The sequence below is a fragment of the Panthera leo genome, chromosome A2 (genome assembly GCF_018350215.1).
Source record: "Panthera leo isolate Ple1 chromosome A2, P.leo_Ple1_pat1.1, whole genome shotgun sequence".
Taxonomy (NCBI): Eukaryota; Metazoa; Chordata; class Mammalia; order Carnivora; family Felidae; genus Panthera; species Panthera leo.
The window spans coordinates 116,879,564-116,896,648 of NC_056680.1; positions in this window are offsets into that span (position 1 = coordinate 116,879,564).

A 17,085-nucleotide genomic window follows, 5' to 3' on the forward strand; every position below is an offset into this window, starting at 1 on the left:
AGGTTATTATCTCTCAGTTCATGGGTTCGAGCCCCGCATCGGGCTCCGTGCTGACAGCTTGGAGCCTGGAGCCTGCTTCAGATGCTGTCTCTCCCTCTCTCCCTGCCCCTCCCCTGCTCACACTCTGTCTCTGTCTCCCAAAAATGAATAAATGTTAAAAAAAAATTTTTTTAAGAAAAAGCTAAATGCACCAGATATTTATTGTACCCTTAAAATTAAAGAATTGAAAACAATCTGAATGCCCAACAACAAGGAATTGTTAAATAGTGTTTAAAGTTGATAAACTAGTATATAGTCATGGAAAATGAAAATTATAAAAAGTAGGGGCTAAAAAGTTTAAAAAAAATTTTTTTTTTACTTGTATTCATTGTTGAGAGACAGAGAGACAGAACACAAGTGGGGGATGGGCAGAAAGAGAGGAAGACACAGAATCTGAAGCAGGCTCCAGGCTCCGAGCTATCAGCACAGAGCCCAATGTGGGGCTCGAACTCCGTGAGATCATGACCTGAACCAACTAAGCCACCCAGGTGCCCCTAGGGGCTAATAAGTTCTAATAAAGATTTTTATCATAGGAAAGCCTGGCTGGCTGAGTCAGAATATGTGACTCTTAATCTCAGGGTGGTAAGTTAGAGCCCCACATTGACCATAGAAATTACTTTTTAAAAAGTTATAATAAAAAAGACAAAGCAGTAAGCATTCTGTAACTATATAAATCATATGTGCTTACAGGCAAGATTTAAAAAGAAAAAAATCAGAAAAGTTTGCTAGGGTGGTAGAATGAAAAAATGACTTTACTTCATGAATTGTTTTTATTATTGATATTAGATGCTTAGTGTAACTTTAAAATGTTAAAAAAAATTTTAACTGGAAATTTGACTCAGCAATTCTATTTCTAGAAATGTATTCCAAGAAAATAACCAAACAGGAAAAAATTTACATTTAAGATTACTCAAAGCAAGCCTTCTTTGTAATAGAGAAAAATTGGACACAACCTATGCTGTTAAAAATAGAGTGCCAGTTAATATCATGGTATCTATGTAGTCATTGAAAGGGTGACGCAGATTTATGTTTATAAATATGAATAAATGTTGCTGATATGCTGCTAAGCTAAAGAAAATAGTTTTGCATATATAACAACACAGAGAAAAGTTTGAAAGGATGCATGCCAAAATATTATCAGTGGTTATATCTAAGCATTGATATTTTGGTGATTATTTGAATTTTGGGCTAATCTGTATTCCTGATTCTTCCACAATTAAAATGTATAGCTTATGTAATTTTGTTTGTTTATTTCTTTATTTATTTTTAGAGAGGGCACACCAGCGGGGGAAAGGGGCAGAGGGAGAGAGAGAGAGACAGAATCTCAAGCAGCCTCCACACTCAGTGTGGAGCCCAATAGGATCATGACCATGAACCAAAATCAAGAGTTCGGACATTCAACCTACTGAGCCACCCAAATGCTCCTAGCTTATGTAATTTTAAAAAGGTGATCAGAACCTTAGACATGCAACTGACCTGCACATTCTTTTCTTATCTTCTCTCCTTAAAGAATCAGAGGCTAGTTTGATGTCCGAGTGGCATGTGGACAGCTGAGTGGAGCCCCCAAGACACACACCCCTGTCACATGCACAGATGGAAGGTAGTGACAGGAACCTGGGGCCCAGAGGAATGAGAACCAAATTCAAAGCTCATCTTAGTTCTATCCCTACTTCTTCATGGCTTTGGACAAATCCCTTAACTACCACCTCCAATATTTTTTGGAAAGAGTTTGAAAATAAATCATAAGTTACATAAAACTAGGTCATTTGAGTCTTATTCCCATTTACCAAATGAGGAAAACAATGCCAGTCTTTCCTACCTTGCAGAAGGGCTTTAAGAATCAAAGTGGAAAAAAAAAAAAAAAGATCCAAAGTGAAAGGAATAGGAAAGTATTTCTAAAAGTGTCAACATCATCATTTTACACTTGATCTTAGCCAAAAGGTTGGGAAGCGATCAACATCATCATTTTAAAATGATTAATATGCACATTATGAATCATTATGGAAAAGTGTTTTCGGAATAAGTGGAAAAGAACATATCACATAGTTGCACTGGGGTGGGACAATAAGTGATATTTTTTATAATGTTTATTGAGCTGTTCTTTACATATGATAAAATGCATAAATCTGAAGTGTACAGTTTAATGACTTTTTGCATATATATATAACTGTAGGACCATCATCCAGATCAAGATAGGGAACGTTTCCTTTTTTTGTTGTTGTTGTTCATTTCTTTTGTTTTTTATTTTATTTTTATTTTTTTTTCAATATATGAAGTTTATTGTCAAATTGGTTTCCATACCACACCCAGTGCTTAACCCAAAAGGTGCCCTCCTCAATACCCATCACCCACCCTCCCCTCCCTCCCACCCCCCATCAACCCTCAGTTTGTTCTCAGTTTTTAAGAGTCTCTGATGCTTTGGCTCTCTTCCACTCTAACCTCTTTTTTTTTTTTTCCCTTCCCCTCCCCCATGGGTTTCTGTTAAGTTTCTCAGGATCCACATAAGAGTGAAACCATATGGTATCTGTCTTTCTCTGTGTGGCTTATTTCACTTAGCATAACACTCTCCAGTTCCATCCACGTTGCTACAAAGGGCCATATTTCGTTCTTTCTCATTGCCACGTAGTATTCCATTGTGTATATAAACCACAATTTCTTTATCCATTCATCAGTTGATGGACATTTAGGCTCCTTCCATAATTTGGCTATTGTTGGGAGTGCTGCTATAAACATTGGGGTACAAGTGCCCCTATGCATCAGTACTCCTGTATCCCTTGGGTAAATTCCTAGCAGTGCTATTGCTGGGTCATAGGGTAGGTCTATTTTTAATTTTTTGAGGAACCTCCACACTGTTTTCCAGAGTGGCTGCACCAATTTGCATTCCCACCAACAGTGCAAGAGGGTTCCCATTTCTCCACATCCTCACCAGCATCTATAGTCTCCTCATTTGTTCATTTTGGCCACTCTGACTGGCGTGAGGTGATATCTGAGTGTGGTTTTGATTTGTATTTCCCTGATGAGGAGAGACGTTGAGCATCTTTTCATGTGCCTGTTGGCCATCCGGATGTCTTCTTTAGAGAAGTGTCTATTCATGTTTTCTGCCCATTTCTTCACTGGGTTATTTGTTTTTTGGGTGTGGAGTTTGGTGAGCTCTTTATAGATTTTGGATACTAGCCCTTTGTCCGATATGTCATTTGCAAATATCTTTTCCCGTTCTGTTGGTTGCCTTTTAGTTTTGTTGGTTGTTTCCTTTGCTGTGCAGAAGCTTTTTATCTTCATAAGGTCCCAGTAGTTCATTTTTGCTTTTAATTCCCTTGCCTTTGGAGATGTGTCAAGTAAGAAATTGCTACCGCTGAGGTCAGAGAGGTCTTTTCCTACTTTCTCCTCTAGGGTTTTATGGTTTCCTGTGTCACATTCAGGTCCTTTATCCATTTTGAGTTTATTTTTGTGAATCGTGTGAGAAAGTGGTCTAGTTTCAATCTTCTGCATGTTGCTGTCCAGTTCTCCTAGCACCATTTGTTAAAGAGACTGTCTTTTTTCCATTGGATATTCTTTCCTGCTTTGTCAAAGATTAGTTGGCCATACGTTTGTGGGTATAGTTCTGGGGTTCTATTCTATTCCATTGGTCTATGTGTCTGTTTTTGTGCCAGGGAACGTTTCCTTCTTAAGGAGTTCGTTCACTGGGGTGCCTGGGTGCCTCAGTCGGCTGAGCGTCCAACTTCGGCTCTGGTCATGATCTCACAGTCAGTGAGTTTGAGCCCCATGTCAGGCCTGTGCTGACAGCTTGGATTCTGTGTCCCCCTCTCTCTCTGCCTCTCCCCCACTCATGCTCTGTCTCTCTCCCTCTCTCTCAAAAATAAAATAAAAACAGTTTTTAAAACTTTAAAAAGTTCATTCATGCCCATTTCCAGTCAATCCTCACTCCCACCCCAGAGGTAACCAGATTCTGACCTTCAGATGAAACCATTTTAACAATAATATTAATGTTCAAAGGTTTTTCAAAATCCATTCAAAAACATTTGACATAGAACCTGAGGTCCTGGGTTCACACCTGAAATCTTCCCTTTACCAACTATGGCCTATAAGGAAGTCACAAATACTTTTTGTGCCTCACGTTTATCATCTGTTTCATGGGAATAATAATTTGCTCTCAAGACTTCAAGGTTGTGGATTGGGGCGCCTGGGTGGCGCAGTCGGTTAAGCGTCCGACTTCAGCCAGGTCACGATCTCGCGGCCCGTGAGTTCGAGCCCCGCGTCAGGCTCTGGGCTGATGGCTCGGAGCCTGGAGCCTGTTTCCGATTCTGTGTCTCCCTCTCTCTCTGCCCCTCCCCCGTTCATGCTCTGTCTCTCTCTGTCCCAAAAATAAATAAAAAACGTTGAAAAAAAAAAAAAATTTTAAGACTTCAAGGTTGTGGAGAAATTAAAAACCCCATAAAATGAGCACCTGTCGCAGTGCCTGCTCATGGGAGGCACTTCACAAATGATTGTTGCTTGTGTATTTTTCCTGTAGTGATTAGTGTTCCAGGGGTGCAAATTCTGGGTTTACAGATTTCTATTGTCTCCCAACCCACCTGAATGACCTTGGTCAACTCTTAATCTATCCACTCAGTTTCATCATCTGTAAATTAAATACCTTATTGTTTTCAGAATACATAATCCTCTGAGAAATACATAAGAACCTGCATGCAAAAAGATTTTAAAAGCTGGATTTAGGGCATTATTCTGAACACTGGGAGGCTTTACCAGGTCATTGTTTTAAATCCTTTTGGAAACGGGGTCAGAGGGCCTTGGACACAGTGAATGAGTAACAGAAATCAGATTGGAATTTAGTCTAGGGCTCTGAGTCACCTCCAGGTTTGACCTTTACCCCACCAGACATTTCTACTCATAGCCAGGTGACTGAATAAAGAACAATGAAAGCATAACACATTCTATGGAAATCATTGTTAATTTTTTTCACTGACTTAATTTTTTAAAGAGGACTACTTTGTCTCAGAGACTACATAATTACATTATCTTGCCATCGCATGCCTCTAAACCAACTTAGTGTCATCTATATCCACGACAATGGGTTCTAGAGCCGACTTCTGCCTTCATCATGGGAACATGGAAAAACGCAAGCATAAATGATAGAAAGATCCCCAGAAAACTAGATTTAATACAAAGTAAAAAAGATCAGCTTGGCAAGGTCAATAGCTATGAGTATAGACACATTCATAGTGAGAGCAAAGTGGAATGGCATTTACAGTATGTTATTAAAAGCAAAGCAGGGGCACCTGGGTGGCTCAGTTGGTTAAGCGCTGGACTTCAGCTCAGGTCATGATCTCATGGTTTGTGGGTTCAAGCCCTGTGTGGGGCTCTGTGTTGACAGCTCAGAGCCTGCAGTCTGCTTCAAATTCTGTGTCTCCCTCTCTGTCCCTCCCCCACTCACTCGCGCTCTCTCTCTCTCTCAAAAATAAATTAAAAAAAAAAGCAAAGCAAGAAAAGTCATGCTCACAAGCATTCCTAACAGAACTTTTTTTTTTTTTCCAAGTCCAAAGGTAATTCTTACTGATTCTGGAAAAGAAATAAAAGAAATGGATAAATATTTTAAAATTCACTATGTGAATATTTTGATATATATTCTTCAATCTTTTTCATGCATTCTTCTTTAAATCTTAGAATCAATCATATTATACACCAACACAATTGTGCAAGAACTACAATTTTTTAAATTCTTCTATATAATTAAGCTTACTGTATTTTTCAAGCCCCTTCCATCTAGAAGTGAAATCTTGTCACTCTCCTTTCTCTGCCTGGGGCTAGGGAGAGGGAGGAGAAGGCTAGTGTCTACTCAGTTCATTTTCATCTATCTATACTGGCTGCTTCATTTTTTTGAATCTTAAGAATATTTTTCTTTTGTGTTGAAAAATGTATTTTTCTTCTCAGGTGGTTTGTACATTTTTAAGAACTTTGAAACAATGTCAAGTTATCCATGTAAAGATTATAGGAATTTAGGGGCGCCTGGCTGGCTTAGTTGGAAGAGCGTGTGACTCTTGATCATGAGTTCAAGCCCCACGATGGGTGCAGAGATTAATTTTTTAAAAAACTTAAAAAAAAGGTTATAGAAATTTATACTTCTATCTTCCAAGTGAATTCCTATTTGTTTGTAATTTCCACACACTATGGTTTTGTTCTTTCAACATTGGAAGAAATCATAAAATTAATATATATTAATTTAAAAAACTTAAACTGTGCCAAAGTCCCATCAATAGAAAGTGAAAACTCTGTTCTCAGGGTGCCAGGCTGGTTTAGTTGGTGGAGCATGCAACTCTTGATCTCAGGCTTGTGGGTGTGAGGCCCATGTTGGGTGTAGAGATTACTTAAAAATAAAATCTTAATCAAAACCACAATGAGATACCACCTCACACCTGTCAGAGTGCCTAACATGAACAACTCAGGCAACAACAGATGTTGGTGAGGATGCAGAGAAAGAGGATCTCTTTTGCATTGTCGGTGGGAATGCAAGCTGGTGCAGCCACTCTGGAAAACAGTATGGAGGTTCCTCAAAAAACTAAAAATAGAACTACCCTATGACCCAGCAATTGCACTACTAGGTATTTATCCAAGGGATACAGGTGTGCTGTTTTGAAGGGGCACATGCACCCCCATGTTTATAGCACCACTATCAACAATAGCCAAAGTATGGAAAGAGCCCAAATGTCCATCGATGGATGGATGGATGGATGGATGGATGGATAAAGAAGAGGTGGTATATATATATATATATATATATATATACACACACACACACATATATATGTATGTATATGTATATATACGTATATATATACATATACATATACATACATATATATGTATATATATACACAATGGAGTATTACTTGGCAATCAAAAAGAATGAAATATTGCCATTTGCAACTACGTGGATGGAACTAGAGGGTATTATGCTAAGCGAAATTAGCCAGAGAAAGACAAATATCATACGACCTCACTCATAGGAGAACTTTAAGACACCAAACAGAAGAACATAAGGGAAGGGAAGCAAAAATAATATAAAAACAGGGAGGGGGACAAAACATAAGAGACTCTTAAATATGGAGAACAGACGGGGTTGTTGGGGGTGTGTGTGGGGGACGGATGGGCTAAATGGGTAAGGGCATTAAGGAATCTACTTGTGAAATCATTGTTGCACTGTATGCTAACTAACTGGGATGTAAATTAAAAAATAAATTTAAAAAACAATAAATAAATAAATAAATAAATAAATAAATAAATAAATAAAATCTTAAGAGGTGCCGGGTGGCTCAGTTGGTAAGAGTCCAACTTCGGCTCAGGTCATGATCTTGCAGTTCATGAGCTAGAGCCCGGCACTGGGCTCTGTGCTAACAGTTCAAAGCCTGGAGCCTGCTTCAGATTCTACGTCTCTCTCTCTCTGTGCCCTCCCCCACTTGCACTCACTCTCTCTCTCTCAAAAATAAACATTTAAAAAAAATTTTTTTTAAAGAATAAAATCTAAAAAAAAAAAAACCACCAAAACCCTGTTCTCCCAACAATACTGTCTACTGTTTTACCAATATATTTCCAGGGTATTTTCATATAGTAAGGGAGAGACAGACAGATGAAAGATGGATAGGAAAGACAGAGAGATTATGTATATATTTAATACAACAGATACATATATTTTTGAAAAAACAAAAAAATAGAAGCATGTATACTGTTTTGTAACTTTTTTTTTTTTTTTTACCTATTATAGTCACTCATTTAGTTAAAATTTACTGAATATCTGCCATGTGCCAAACATTGTTTTATACACTAGATATTTTTCTACATCAGTAAATACAAATCTATATAATCATTTTAATGGGTGCACAGTATTCTGTTGTATAATACATCATAAGTAAGTAACCAATCCTCTGTTATTACGATTTAAAGCTATATTCAGTCTTTGTACAACCATCTTTGTGTACTTATTTTTTTAAGTTAAATTCCCAGAAGGGGAGAGCTGAGACAAAAGACATGCACCTTAAAAATGTTGATACATCTTCCCAGCTTTATCCCCAGAAAAGATGGTTAATCTCAGTAACAGTGTAGAAGAATTCTTATTTCTCAATACCATTTCCAAAATGGGCACTCTTCTCCTTTTTAATTCTTAGCACAACATCAAACAAAAACCCCAATTTGTTATTTTATTTTGCTTTTAATTAGTACTTAATTCTATGTACATTTGAGAAAGTCAAGGAAGCTTCTAAGCAGGAAAGGACTTTACCCTATCAACGTGAGGGCTGGAGTTGAGTAAAGAGGCCTAGAGACAGGGAGACCAGGTGAGAAGTGCTTAGGTCTGAAGCAGGCTGTGAAGAAGGCAGATTGCAGTGTTCAGGGCAGTCAAAATCCAATTAAGATCATCCAGATGAAATCTCAGAACCGTGTGGTCTGATGTAGTTATAACCGCAAAAGGTCAAACTTAATCACTTATATTGTGCTTTAAGACGTTTAACAAAAAGGGGGTGACTTAACGGGTGTGATAAATTTGGGTGGTTCAACCAGTTCTAAGGAGGGAAAAGGGAACCCGGCTCTAATACTCACGAATGAATGAATATGTGCCCCAGTGTACCTATGGGTGGAGCTGGAGAGCTCATTTGACTCTATCATGACTGGATTTTTTTTTTTTTTTTAATTCAGCATCATCATCATCATCATCAAATTACTAGTGTTTATACAGTGGAAAGCAAGTGTCCTTAAGACTGCCAAAGTTAGAGACTGTTTTCCTTCCCTTGCTGGGTTTAATACTACTACTACTAATAGTTCACTTTTTTTTTAGTGGTTACTCTGTCTCAGAAACTAGATTCCCTACATATATTTACTCACTCAAATCCCCTACAACTCTCTGAATATGTTCGGCTTACAATCCTCATATTTCTAGACAACACTGTATCACCGAGAGGTTCAATCACTTGCCCAAGGTTGCATGATTTATGAGCAATGGAGCTGGAATTCAAACCCAGACACTCTGGCTTGCCAGCCTGTTTCATTAATCTAATCATACTGCTCTGAATTCTTTTCATGGTAGTAGGGTGGGATTTTCTAGACATAAAGAGAGAAGGGACAAACAACTTTGCGTTATTTCCCATCACAGGTGATGCTAAGCAGATTTCATCTATCTAACTCCTGAGCTGGTGCGACGCCGTCAGCACTAGAGGCCGACTCAAGTGGTTTATCCACAGCTGCCCACTACTACCATTTCTTCTATGTCCTTCCTGGGATGGACAAATATAGGGATAGTTTTTCTGTACAACTTTTAAACAAGTGGTTAAAAATTCGCCTTGGAAGTCATTCTTTTTGGCTCATAACTAACTCATTCGTATTCTTTTTTTATCAGCGGATATTCCATTTCTTTATTTAATAAATCCCCTGGTTATAGATTGTTTCTAAACAATACTACAATTAGTATCTTTGGATATAAGTCCTTTGCATAGGGGAAAGCCACACTATATTCCTAGTAGTGGAATTATTGTATCAAAGGGTATGTGCATTTGAAAGCTTACTAGATTGTGCTTAATTTACCTCCAAGGCATACCAATCTGCATTTACACCAAACACGTGCCTCCACTTCGTGGATTAAATACATGCATCTTCAGTCTGACACCCCCTCACCATCACAATCCATTCCCTAATTTCATTTTTCAAGGAAGACTTTGGTCAGCAATTCTGTCCTCTGGGAAGGAAAGGAATACAGTGCCCAGCGGACATGTCAACCCTCGCTGGGAAGTTCTGTCCTCTCCATTCTCTGTGAGAAGTGACCGATTCCAGGGCTGGGGTAGAGAAACTAGAAATGGGTCTGGAACATCCTGTTGTGCCCGAAAAGCAATGAAGTGCTCAAAGAACTATGGGGGGATGTCAATGAGGTCACAGAAACTGTCACGTATGGAATAATTCGTGCTATAAAAATAATTTTGATTTATATAAGCCATTGCATCAGATTAGAATCTACTGAATAAAATAAAAATCCATGAGTCTATTGTGATAAAAATAAATGAATATATAAACAAATAGGAGAGAAAGTAAAGCTCTTTTAGGAGTGTGCCAACAAATAAATGTAGAAGGAATGACAGAATTAGAAAATCACCAATTGATAACCACAATAATAGTAATAAACAATCCAGACAAGAATCATAAATAAATTCTAAAATAATGAGTGAAAGTTGAATGGAGAACAAGATATTCATAGAGTCTAAAGTATCTCTTCACAAAAATAGTCATTAATTGCTTATTAATTGGTAGCACAAAATACTCATTAACTTACCAGTGGGAAAACATGGGGGACATTAACTTAATCATATGACAAAAGTTAACATCACCAGTAATGGAAGAAATCGACATTATGTGCTGTTACACTGAGAAAAAAACACAACATCTGCTTGTGGGAAGTTTTTTCCCCCCAACAACGCACAGCTTGAATCTAATCATAAATGATCATCAGACAAACCCAAATTTCACCACAATCTACAAAGTAACTGGACTGTCCTTTTCAGAAATGTCAAGGTCACGAAAGGCAGAGAAACTGTTCCAGATTGAAAAGAATAAAGAGATATTACAACTATGTACAATTCTGAGCTTGGCTTGGATCCCAGGCAAATAAAGGACATCATTGGGACTAACAGTGAAACGTGAAAGGGTCTGTGGATAGATGAAAATATAATACCTGTTAATTTGTTTTATTGGTTATATATTATTATGCAGGAGAGTATTTTTGTTTTTAGGAAATATACACCAAAGTAGTAAGAAGTAATGGAACTTTAAGTCTGCAACATATTCTCAAGTTCAGAAAAATATCATGTACTATAATAACAAGGCAAATATGATAAAATGTTAACAACTGGAAAATCTGGGTAAAGTATATATGGGAGTTCTTTGTAGTGTACTTACAACTTTTCTATATGCTGAAATTATCTAAAAACAAAAAGCGAAGACAATGTTTAAAGTATAAAACTCATCACCATACCTACAAGAAAATTTACTAAACTTTCAAGGAACTGATGATTCCAATTTAATACAAGACTTCCAAAGAATGCAAAAGGACAAAACACTCCTCAATTCGTTCTATGAGGCTAGTGCAAACTCAGTAACTAGACTAGATATGACAGATGATACAAGAAGGAAAAATTAGTCTCATACATGAACATACATGCAAAACCCCAAACAAAATATTAGTAAAGTGAATCCAGCAATGTGTAGAAAAGATAATACACTGTAAGTTCAGCTTATCCCTAGAATACAAATTTCACCTCACATTAAGTTTTGTAAATGTAATTCTTTACATTAGATTTAAAAAGGAAAATCATAGATTCTCAAGAAGCATATCAAAAGCATTTGTGAAAAAAACCTTGGCAAACTAGGAATGGAGAGAAATTTCTTTAACCAGATAAACAGTATCTACCAAAAAAAGGTGATCTCCCTTATCACCTCTAGTCTACACCGTACTAGTGGTTGTAGCCAGCCCAGCAAGACAAGGAAGGAAAGGAATTGGGAAGAAAAGGGAGAGGATAAGGAAGGAGAGAAGATACATAGGCATTAGGAGTGAAAAGGCAGAAACAAAATTGGTTTTATCCACAGAGGACACAAGTGTTTACTAGAAAACTCAAGATTCTCCAGACAAATTAATTAATAAGTTAAGATGGCCAGATACAAAGTCAATATACAAAACATCGATTATATGTAGATACTCTGGCCACAAAGAAAACTTAATTTCCAAAATGATACCATTAACCAGAGAAAAATAGAGATCCTAGTAATAAATTTACTAAAAGATGTACAAGGAATTAAGGACAACATGCTAAATGCATGTTCCTGGATAGAAAGATGTTCTCTTAAAAATGTAGCTTAGGGAAGCCTGGGTGGCTCAGTCGGTTGAGCGTCTGACTTCGCTCGGGTCACGATCTCGCGGTCTGTGGGTTCGAGCCCCGCGTTGGGCTCTAAGCTGACAGCTCAGAGCCTGGGTCCTGTTTCGGATTCTGTGTCTCCCTCTCTCTCTGACCCTCCCCCATTCATGCTCTGTCTCTCTCTGTCTCAAAAATAAATAAAACGTTACCAAAAAAAATGTGGCTTAAAAGCATAAACTTCGGATCCAGAATGTCCTGGGCTCTACCACTTCATAGCAGGCAAGTAGCTTAACCTCTCTCTATCTCCATTTCCTTCTCTGTAAAACAGAGGGGAAAAGAGCACTTCCCTCATAGGATTAAGAGGATTACACAAAATGATGCCTCGGAGAGCAGAGCGCCTACTGCGTAGGAAACCACGTGGTGATGTTGGCATAGGAAGCTGTGCTTTGTGGAGCAACAAATAAAAGTCTGGTCCCCTAACCAACAGGCAGCAACCACCTCTCCGTGTTTACGTGACAAAGCGAAATATACTTCTACCCTGTTGAAACCACTCTTGTTGGGACGCCTGTGTGGCTCTGTCGGTCCGACTTGGCTCAGGTCACGACCTCGCAGTTGGAGCCCCGCCTGGGGCTCTGTGCTGCAGCCCAGAGCCTGGAACCCGCTTCAGATTCTGCCTCCCTCTCTGTCGGCCCCTCCCCCGCTGGTGTTCTCTCTCTTTCTCTCTCTCTTTCTCAAAAATAAACAAATAAACATTAAAAAAAAAAAAAAAACAACAACCCATAGGGCGCCTGGGTGGCTCCTTCGGTAAAGCCTCCGACTCCTGCTCAGGTCATGATCTCGCGGTTTGTGAGTTCCAGTCCCACCTCGGGCTCTGTGCTGACCGCTCAGAGCCTGGAGCCTGCTTTGGATTCTGTGTCTCCCCCTCTCTCTGCCCTTCCCATGCTCATGCTCTGTCGTTTCTGTCTCTCAATAATAAATACATGTTAAAAAAACAAAACAAAACAAAAACCACTCTTGTTTGCAGCTTCCCCCTCCTCCACGCGCGCTCTCTCTCAAAAATGAATAACCGTTTAAAAACTTAAAACAAAAAGAAGAAAACAAACACTCTTGTTTGCGGGTTTCCCGTCCCTCGTCCCTGAGCTTAATGCAAACAAATACACTGGTTAACCCAACAACAGCCAGAGGCCACACTGCCGCGTCCCTCACCCACCTTCCACCAGGTGCTGACTCCTCACGCCTCTCCAACGGGGGGGGGGGGGGGGGGGGGGCACGTGACCCAGTTTCGGCCAATAGGCTGTAAGGGGCGTCTGCAGAGGGCTTCTGGGAAACTCCCCAGTCTCAGGCAGAGCAGATGAGGTTCAGGTGCTACTTGTCCTAGTTTGAGCTCCCCCAGGAGCCGGCTCTGAAACAAGCATTTGAGCATCAGTAGTTTGTTTGGGATATGTTCCCAGGAAACACTGGTAGGGGAGTGGGGAAGTGAGACTGGAAAAGGCAAGACGCCAATGAAAGATGAGTTATAAAAGCAAGTTCCCTTGGGGGTAGCTGAGCCATAATCCCACTGGGAAGAGATGTGGAACAGCCCCCCTCCCCAAGGGCAAGGAGCAGGCCTTACTCAACGATTCCCATCCGCTATTGCTTGAGTGCTGTTCCCAGGGGTCCCAGTGGCCAGAGAACCCTCAGCTAGGAGCGTGTATGGGGTCGGTTGCTAGCAGTCTGAAGCTGGGCCAGCATCCATGAAAATGGTACATGCCAAGGGGGTATGGGCAGGGTACTGACAGCATTTGTTACATCCAACTTGCTCGCCCTGTTGAAACGTTTGTGAGAGAAGGTGTCATGGGGGGCTACTGCACTCGTGATGGGAAGGCAGAAAAAACTCAGAGTCCAGGCCCCAGAAGTTGGGCATCAAAGAGCCACTGAACCCAAAGAACAAAGCCCTACCTCAGGACTTCCTGCTGTGTGAGAAAAAAAAAGAAACTCCTCTTAATTAAGCCACTGATTGTTGGGACAAATGCATTCTTAAAACCCATGTATCTTTCTCTTGATGCTTCGCTCAGGGACATTTAGCTAACTCCATGGGGTTAGAGTTTTGGAAGCCAAAGCCAGGAGACTTAGTGATAGTTCTGATTTTTGTTTGGGGGAAAGAGCGAGAGAAAAAAAAGGAAAACACTTGATAAAGAAGGGGTGGGAGAGGGAAAGGAAGAACACAAGATAATAGCTTGAAAATATTAGTTGCCACAGTGGTTCGTGATGGCTGTAGCTTCGAGTTGGGAGGCCAGCCCTGCATCTAAATTAATTCCCAGGCCGGGTCCTCACCCAGCTGTTTTCTCTCCACCGCCCCTACCCTCCCCCACCACGGAGAGACCTGAGAACGGACCAGAACATCCAGAATTCAAAACAAGTCTGAAAAAATCTGTTTGTTTCCCTAGCTATGTATGTTGGGTTCAAACTGCTGTGGAGCAAACTGACTAGATACTGGAGTGTAGGAAGAGACACTTCAGAGACACAAGGGACGAGTGGTACTTACTGGAAAGAAATTACACAGATGTGCTCTTTTATCTTCCTTACCCTACCTTGGCTTCTTGTGTTTCCCTGTCAGGATTCACCTTATGTTTGCCTGACTCGGGCCTTCACTGAACTTCCTCTCCTAACAACTGCTGCCTCACCAACTGGTGGAAATGAATCTCTGCCTTGACAGGATCCTGTTCACTCAGTTTTTGTGGTTCTCTCCCGCAATACTAGGCCCACGTGGCCATTGTGTTCAGCTGAGGTTGGCAGAGATATAACTTCCCTCTGCACCTTCTAGATACTATCTGCAGGACATTGTTCTGTCTTGAACCTTTTTTTCCCCTGAGTTTTGAAACTTATTACCTTTCCAGAATCTTAAGGGAAGGGAAGTGACAATGTGTCAGACTTTTAGCTGAATTTACTCACGTTACCCTCCCTTCATCCCTGAGAAGGTGTTCTCCTCATTGTGAAATCATTTATGGAGAAAACTACTGGAGTGTCCCAGAGGGGTTGAAAGAAGGAGGTGCCTTTGAGATGCCATGTGATGGACAGGAAAGTTTCCTCAGGTGAAATGTTTGTGAGTCCTCGAAGAAGGACCATCAAAACTTTGTTCTGACTAGTAGAAACAAATGAGGTTCACCTTGTAGGGTGCGCCACATAAAATCTTCACATGATGTTATATTTGGGTCTTCACATGATGTTATATTTGGGTCCCAGACTCTCTTCCAGACTGTAGGTTAGGTAGTTTGTCCTGGCTCCACACCACTCTCTCTCTGAGTCCTATCTGAAAGGACTGGGCAGCTGCATTTCATTTTCTGACTGGCTCGGGTCCCTGGGAGGCCTATGGGCTTGGAGGTAGCCTTAGAAGGCTGACTCTTGGAAAATTATCTCAGGACTTTACCAGAAATATCCTTTTACTTTGCAAGGTACAAAAGTGACAGATCCCAGACTCTGGAATAATGGATGGCTTGGTGGTAACTAGGCTATACAGTTATCTGATGACCCAGGTCTTCCCTTGTGTATTGGCACTATGTAATGCTCCAAGACTTTTGCCCAATCACAGCAGAGGTAACCCCAAGAATAACTACGATTGAATCTCCCACAAGTCAAATAAAATGGGGAACCAGAGCCAGTTGGTTTATTTGAAGAAAGTCAAGATATTTCTTACAGACTTCAGTTTATAGAGTGACATTAACATGGGTTACTGGCCAACAAATTCAAGCTCAGAGAGGTTACATAACTCGTCTAAGACCACACGGCTAATAAGCAGCAGAGTTAAAAATTGAATATGCTTTTCCTTCCGCAACCCAGGCTTTCCCCGTTTTAACTTGCTACCTCTCAGGCATGATGAGAATTATATTTTTCTTTTCTGAAATTACTGCCAAGCAATCCACATGCAGTTAACCAAGACTGCCAATTTTGCTTTCTAAATACTTCTCAAAACTTTCCGTGCTTTCCACACTTATTGCCAACCATCTAGGCCGTTATCTCTTAGCTAAACATTTGAAATTGTTTCTTAACTAGTCTCCTTGCATTCACTCTTCTGCTTCCCACTCCCATTCCTATTTCAAATATAATCCAGAGTGATCTTCTAAAATAGAAAGCTGATCACATTTTCGTCCTATCTAAAACCCCTCACTTGGCTTTGTGATGTTAGTATTTGACCCCAAATCCCTAACCTGGCTACCTATCTCTACATCTTTGCAGCTTCTTCTTCTGTAGCCATTCCCAGCCCTGTGCTTCAGCCACAGGGCCTTTGCACATGCTGTTCCAAACACTCAGAACAATTTGCATTCTTTCCCTATCACATCTCATAAAATCTCCCTATTTACATCTTGTAAAATTTGCATTCTTTCCCTATCCTTCCAGATTTTGCATCAAATTCCATTTTCTCAGTGAAAACTTCCGTGATTCCTCCAGGTTAGTTCTCTCGGTTTTTACTATTGTAACATTTAGCACTTTAACATCACAGCACTTAACACAAGTTATACTTAATTATTAATTTTTGTTATTATTAGATTAATAATGACCATTTCTCTTATAAGATTGTTAGCTCCATGAGAAGAGGGACAATACCTAGTGAACAAACCTTGTGGACTGAGACATGGTAGGTGCTCAATAAATACCAGTTGAAGGAATGAACTAACTTTAAGAAGATAAGCAGAAACCAAAGCAGGGGCAAAGGAGATGGTTAGGATCATCTATGGTTCTGGGTTTACTCTGATGGCCTTTCTTACACAGAGGGAATTGTGGAAAACAGAAAAAGACATTTCAATATTGTTTTAAAAATTAGTAGGTAGGGAAGTGATGTTTTATAACTAGAGTTTTGATATATAGCTGAAATATATTAATGTCTGTAGAGGAAAAATACTCTAGGACAGCTTGTGACTGGCTTCATCTGGTCCACACTCATTTCCAGGAAAACTGAATCACAAACAGTGAGACTGAAGAAAGAGAAATATTCCAAATGAGCTACTGGAACAGTACAAACTGTGATTAACTTTGTCTCATTGCTGCCTCACACAGCTAAATGCTCCTTGTATTGATTACAAAAGGAACAAACATGTCTATTGTTAATTTCATTTTCTCGCAACTGGAAACTGAAACAGGCTTGTTGGATAGGAAAGTGTTTTTTTTTTTAATTTCAGAAAATAAAATAAAA